At 45.4% G+C, this 6792-nt stretch overlaps 1 protein-coding gene across 3 annotated transcripts in view; it reads right to left on the minus strand.

Annotated features, from left to right (window-relative positions):
* The window catches only part of XPO1 (exportin 1), a 42819-nt gene extending 38909 nt beyond the window's left edge, over window positions 1-3910 (minus strand). The window contains exons 1-2 of one of the 3 annotated variants that reach the window (XM_025261221.3): window positions 3122-3910; window positions 2639-2764 (exon numbers count right to left, since the gene is read on the minus strand). The gene's annotated coding sequence lies outside the window, so the exon portion shown is untranslated. Of the gene's footprint in view, window positions 1-1721; window positions 2201-2638; window positions 2765-3121 lie in introns of those variants that run through there. The other 2 variants (XM_025261220.3, XM_006066152.4) reach the window with 2 other exon arrangements.
* Between the last annotated feature and the right edge of the window lie 2882 nt (window positions 3911-6792).

The following is a 6792-nucleotide window of genomic DNA, read 5'->3' on the forward strand; positions in this document are numbered from 1 at the left end:
CTATGTTCTTACAAATACTTTACTTTGTATTTTGGAGATTTTTACCTGAACAACTAAGATAGTAAAAGCAAATCCTGAAGCTACTTAGGTACTCCGTAACTGCATTGATTATTAGGATCTACTTTTAGACCTGAGAAAAATCGTACTGTTCTTTCTACTAACATGCATATAAAGTTATCTTAACCCGTTTTTAAAAATTATTAAAGAATTTACAGCCCTAAAACCTGATACAATTGAAAGTCGATCTCAAATTTTTAAATGGAGATGAAATTCATATAGATGTCCCCCTCTTCCTAAGCAGGGCCTTTTAGCTCAGTAGAAGTTCACTTTCCCTTATTTCATGCTACTTTAATTTTTAAAACATATCAAAGACATTAAAAACTAAATGTGATATCGAAGTTTTCCTATATATAGCAATGATTTGGAGGAACCACAAGTCTAACCAATCTCATACCCTTAACTTATATAGAATTTAATCTTCTACATACAACGAAACCATCTATATTGTTTCTTCTTTGAATAAATGTGGGGGTTTAAATTACAAGTGCACAAGCTCCTTGAACATATATGGTCTAGGGAAAAAAACTTCATAGTAGTATCTAGAGTTTTTTAGAAAAATTTCCACGTATTCGCTAGCAAAGCAAAAAGCTTGCTAACTATCCCCTGACAACCCACCCTGCAAAAAAAACTAAATTCTATCATAAAAGAAAAAGGAGCTTCTTCAGGTCGAATAATGTTCTGGCTGAAATCTACTGGTTCATATGCAACGGTATCCTTTTAAGAGGATTCTACTCCAAGGGGCTGGCACATGTGCACATTTTTATTGTCCAACATTATAAAAAATCTTTCCCTTTACTTTTCTTCAAAGTCAAGTGATGCTTAAGTCTGGCTAAATCAGTACTCAACCTTTTTTGGGTCAAGATGTCTCACAATCAAAGGAACAGGATGGCTCTTGCCAATTTAAAAAAAATTCGCAACTTCGTATACAATTACAGACAGACGATTCAGGATATTTCGAAAGCCACGCACGAAACCTTGGGTTAAGCACTCCTGGTTTACAATACTTAGACCCAACAAGGTCATATGGTCATCTCTACTTCTCCCCTTCTTTTTAACCTTCCAAGACCAGGAAATGGGGTGGCTAACCGGATTACACTGGATCTGAACAAACTAGCTTGTTAGGAAAAAGGCTTATTTCTTAGGTATTTTACAACAGTTTAAAAACGTTAATAACAGCAGCAATTTCAATTAACTCAAATGTTTTAATGATGTCAACTACAACAAAGTCTGAAGGATCAGTTAGGTTAGATATAATGTAAAAGTTGAGGAATTATGAATTTATGAATTATTGTCTTTCCATCCACTATTGACAGTGGTGAGACTTCAAAAATTTCTACAGTAGTTACTAAATGTATTTCAAATACAAAATATTGGACACACAATATTTTATCTAAATACTAAAATATATATATATACTGCACAAATGTCAAATGTAAATTCCCCCCATTCGAATGCCATACAATTTTAAAAATAACAATCTTAAAAATTAATAACCAAAACCAAAAATAAAGTGACTCTTAAAAAGTTCTCAAGTACACTGTCCTTACAAATTCCTTCGAAACAAATTCCTGTGAAAAGATCAGGTTCAGAATAGAAGCCTGTGTTAAATACAGCAGGGCATGCCACCCTTAAAACTAGCTACTATCTTCGAAATGACCTACCTATTCTTGAACTGTAAGTAGTACAGAAATGGCGGCTTTCTGGTCAATGCCAAGCACATTTAGTCTCCCAAATCAAATAGCTTCCAAAACATTCTTTCCACTAACAGCAGTGTCCCACACGCTTAAGATGTACAATCAGGCAGATAGCAAAAAGCCATAGAGGGAGAGGTAAGAGAGACCACAAAAGCCTTTTCTTCTTCAGACATCCAATCCAAAATCCACTCACAGTATAGTAAATATAAAGTATTAACCAGCCATGTGGTGACTCCAAAAGTGACTACCAAAATACCTCCACTGCCACTTCAAACTGAAGAGGCAGGCAGCTACACACTGCGGGTTCCCATCCCAAAACCAGAAAATCATAACCGCTGCTTTATGATAACTACATAGCAGGTCAAAAAAGCAAGTCTCTACAAGGAGAAACTGCTACTTTAGGTGTGTGAGCAACTGCCTGCTTCATTCAGTAGAAACACACCTCACTAAGGCCCGCCCTCCCCCTCTCTTCCCACCCAAAGCGAAGTGCAGCACTTCTAACTATAGCAGACTGGAGCACGCTCTCACCCCGCCCATACTCGGAGGAGGCATTTAGACCAGGCGCCTGAAGTTCACCGCCCCATTCTCTATGCAGCATGGCCTCTGCGTGATCAGAGGAGGTCCGCGTCGGGCAAATCTTTTAATACTTCCTCCAGCACACCATTTCCTCCCACCCACCCCAAACTCAGGCATCAAAATAAAGGAGAATCAGGGTATCATCTACTGTACAATGCCAGCAGTAAATGAGTTGATCACTTTTAACTCACCCAAGTCCCCCGAAACAAACTACAGCACGGAACCTCATCTGCAGATCCCTGAAAAAATCAACTAACCTTTCCTGCTTCTAATTCTACTCTTAAAAAACCCAGAGATTCTGAGTTTACCTGCAGGAGGAGCAAGGACTCCACAGCCCCTCCCTCCCGCGATCCCAAGCTCTCCACCGAAGGGCCACGTGATGCAGGCGGACGTTTCAATGCTGCTGCACTAAATATTTCTGGAAACTTCCACTCCTAATAATTTACAGAAATGTTCCTGAAATCTCCCCAACTTCTCCCCAGCCCACCGGGCTGGGAGAAGCCCTTCCACCCCCGCGCCGGGCCCCACTTCACTATCTCGCTCCTTGCCTTCCGCCACCGTTCCCCGCACACACGAAATGACCCAGCCAGCGCTCCCCTCCCGCGGCCGCCTCCCCGCCTCCATCCCCCAGCAGCAGAAGCGGCTCCATTCAATCGCAAGCTCTGCTGTGGGCCCGCCGCCGCCTCCCCGGTTCGCCTCCCGCGGCCGCCGCCGCCGCGCCCCACGCCAGCCTCCTCCCGCCCAGCCGCGCCGCCGCCCGACCCTCGGCCCCGAAGACACAGTCGACTTACCCAGAGATTGAACCAACTGCTTCTTCCTTCCTTGTCGGGGTATTAGGGCAAGGGAGGACGGGGAGGGGGAAGAGGGGAGGAAAATCAAGGTGGGTTTCCCAGTTTTCCCACCTTAAAAAAGAAATTTACAAACGAAGAGGATAAGGGCAAAAAAAAAAAAAAAAAGCTCAACAATATTTACTATTTCGGGGACACCTCCCGCCGACACGCACACTCACCCGCCCCCCCCCCCAAAAAGGGGAATTAATCTGTGGATAAATGCTCCCGCCTGGCTGGGGAGTGAGGGAAGGGGGAGGGGAACGGGGTCAAGTCCCAAAGATTCAGCCCCAGGGGGACCCTCCAGCCACAGGCGGCAGCAGGAGCGGCAGGAGTAGGGGCTGTAGAGTCCACACGGCCGGGGAACGCTCTGCTGCCAGTTGCAGTCCGATTTCCCCCTACCAAAATACGGCTCCCTCTCTCACGCGGCTCCGGCGCTGGCCCCCCCCCCACCCAGGCTCGCCTAAACTTTCCCCCCTTCTCCTGCTCCTCAGCGACTGGTGGTTCCCCCCTCCCCCTCTGGGTGGTTGCACGGACTGCAGCAGCAAAGACTGGAACAGGCACCGCCGCCCGGGCTGTAGCTACTGTTGCTCTTGCTGATGCTGTAGCTCCCGCTGCTCCTGCCGCGGCCGCTGCAGCCGCTTCTCCCCCTCCTCCTAGTGCCTCAAACTCGGAACCGGTTGAAACCGGTTCAGACTGGGAGATTCCATCTCGGTTGAGTTTTCAGCCCATGGCGCCGCGGAGCGTTTGGAACCTGGGCCTCCGCCCCCAGCCCGCTCGCCCATTGGCCGGTTCCAGCCACAGCCGCGCCATCAGCGTACCTTCTATTGGCCAGACCGCCTGTCAATCCCACTTCAAGGCGCCACACAAGCCCGCTGCTTAGGCCCCCGCCTCTTTCCAGCAGCGATTTGCCCGCAGAGTGGGGGAGGGGAAGTGGGGCGGGTCGCAAAGGAACGAGGAGGGGGGTGGAGGAAAAGGAGGTGGGACGAAGAGTTGAGCCGAGCAGAGAGGAGAGCGAAGAGAAGCCGTGCGGAGGATTGGTTCCAGAGAGCTGTCAATCAAACGTGGCCCGCCCTCGACTTCCCGCCCCCTCCCGTCGCTCCCCCTCCCACTGCTTAGCCCGCAGGCCCGGCCTTTCCGGCCCGCTCATTGGTTGGGCGCCTTTGGTGACGGAGGGAGTGGGGCGCAGCTCGTGAGCTAGTGGTGGCGCGAGTTTGAGCGCGGCGCGCGCCAGCCAGCATTCTCTCGGCTTCTCTCAGACCCGCGCTGGCCCGCCTCCGCCGGGTCCCGCCAACCTGCGGGGCCTGAGCCCGCCGGGATCTGGACCCGCCCCCGCAGATGGGGGCTGCGCTCCTAAAAGAGAGGGCACACCCAGCTGTGTTTTTCTTCGGGGAAGGGTGGGGTGGAAAAAAGGAGCGAAAAGACCTCAGCGTAGGCCAACTGTAGGCCCCAGACCTCTCTAATGCATTTTAAATGCCTGGCATGGGGACCAGAATGTTGAGAAGGTGAGGTGTAGGGCGCGCACTCTTTTCGCCTCTTAATTTTCTCGGAGATGTTTGAAAGGTACCTAAATAGTTCGTGGTCAAGTATTTTTCAAATTTACCTCGGTGTCTCCCCAGGCTGAATGTGGCCTCTTCAACAAGGAATCCTTCCTAAAAATTAAGACACTATATAATCCCTGTAATTGGCTTAACATCGCGTGTTTTTGCTGGGTAAGCTTCCATGCCAACCACACTTGATCTTCCCCTACCCTAGGTTTTTTCTTTCAGCATAACTGCCCTTTGCGTACTTCATCATCACCAAATAATATTTTCTATGAAAGTCACATGCACGTGGCCCTTCACATGGTTGCCTCTCTTGTCCCCAGGTGCCCATCAAGTGCTTTACTGATTGTTCTTTGCTGAAGAAATAGCAAGCAGCCTACCAAATTTTAGTAGGCCCATTGTGCCACCAAGAGGTTGATAAAGGGTTTATTAAATCACAGTTTTCTTCAGCAAATTCTCACTCACAATGGACAAACATAATTTCCTCGCCTTCCACTAGATGTACCAAAATGATACTGGATTCCTTTCAGACCTAAAATTTTTATTCATTTCCTAACAATTATATCAAACCAAATTGTATAATATACATGATATACACACTCATCACTTGGAATACTTACATTCTATTACCATAAAAACTTTCAAAAAGTTTTTCCCTCCACATTTTCAGCTCTTAGAATAAACAGGTCACTGATTTTTTTTTTTTTTTTTTTTTTAGATGACAGAATAATACGAATAAAAACTGACTGGTCCTAAGACCTGGCTGTGCTCAGAATGTGATCTTAGGCAAGTCACTTCACCTCTTTGGGCCTCGGTTTCTTTCTCACCCATTCATGCCTCTCATCCATGTAAGAATCAAACGGATGTGAAGGAGCAGTGCGACCCATAAAGCACTTAGTGGATTGTAAAGGTCGAATTAGCCCAGCTTGCTGACCCCTTCTTTGGCTGTTTTCATCCCATGTTTAAATCATAGCCCTTAAGTCATATTTCTCTGACCATAGTGAATCAGATGTAAATATTTAGCCCATTATTTTTGCCTAAAGTTAGCCAAAAAGCGCAAGAAGTGACAGGAGCAGACGATTATGTTCGATCACTGTATTTTAAGAATCAAATTCAGAACAAAGGTTTGACATATTTCTAATACTTTTTTCATTGTGTTCATTTGTTGAAATCAAACAGGCTTCAAGCCTTGGAGTGGGATAGGAATAAGGAAGTGTAAGTAAATTAGTTTTGAGTGTCTGCCTGCTATCTGGCAGGCTGTTAGAGACTTTTCTGTACAATATTTCACTGAATTGTTACAACAACCCTGGGAAGTAGTCTTTTTCAGATCCCACTCTTGCTCCCTACCACCCTCTATCAAGCACACTTATGCACAGATACATACGACACCACAGTAGTTGAGAATTTAGAACCTATGTTTGTGTTCTTTTTGCTAGTTCACACTGTCTCACAAAACAGTAATATCAAAAATAAGAGGAACAGAAACCCATAAATTCCTTTTCACTACTTGTCACTTATTTCTATAAATTTTTTTAATTTAAAAAGTAACACATGATTATGGTTAACAAACAGTGAAGGGGAAGGTAAAGTTGGTACCTGTGGGTTGGAAAGATGCCATTTCTTTCACATAAAAGCATACCATTAACTATTAGGCAATTAGAATCAGAAAAGGAAGTAAAATAAAGAAAAAGTTGATACTGATCCATTCATTCAACAATATTATATTGAGGTCCCAGTAATTGCTGGTCACAGACCTAAGTGCTAATGATTTGAGAGGGAGCAAATTCTACCAAAATCTCCACTTTTATTGAACTTTCAGTTTAATGCAGAACACTTGGAGTAAATAACAAGTCAGAGAAATGGTATATTGTACAGTGATAAGTGTTATGGTTAAAAATGAATCTAGGTACTTTCCAGGTGGTCCAGTGGCTAAGACTCCATGCTCCAAATGCAGGGGGCCAGGGTTTGATCCCTGGTCAGGGAACTAGATCCTACGTGCTTCAGCTAAGAGTTCACCAGCTGCAACTAAAAGGTCCCACATGCCACAACTAACACCTGGCACAGACAAATAAATAAAATAAATGAATCTGG

The sequence above is a fragment of the Bubalus bubalis genome, chromosome 12 (genome assembly GCF_019923935.1).
Source record: "Bubalus bubalis isolate 160015118507 breed Murrah chromosome 12, NDDB_SH_1, whole genome shotgun sequence".
In the NCBI taxonomy this organism is placed as follows: domain Eukaryota; kingdom Metazoa; phylum Chordata; class Mammalia; order Artiodactyla; family Bovidae; genus Bubalus; species Bubalus bubalis.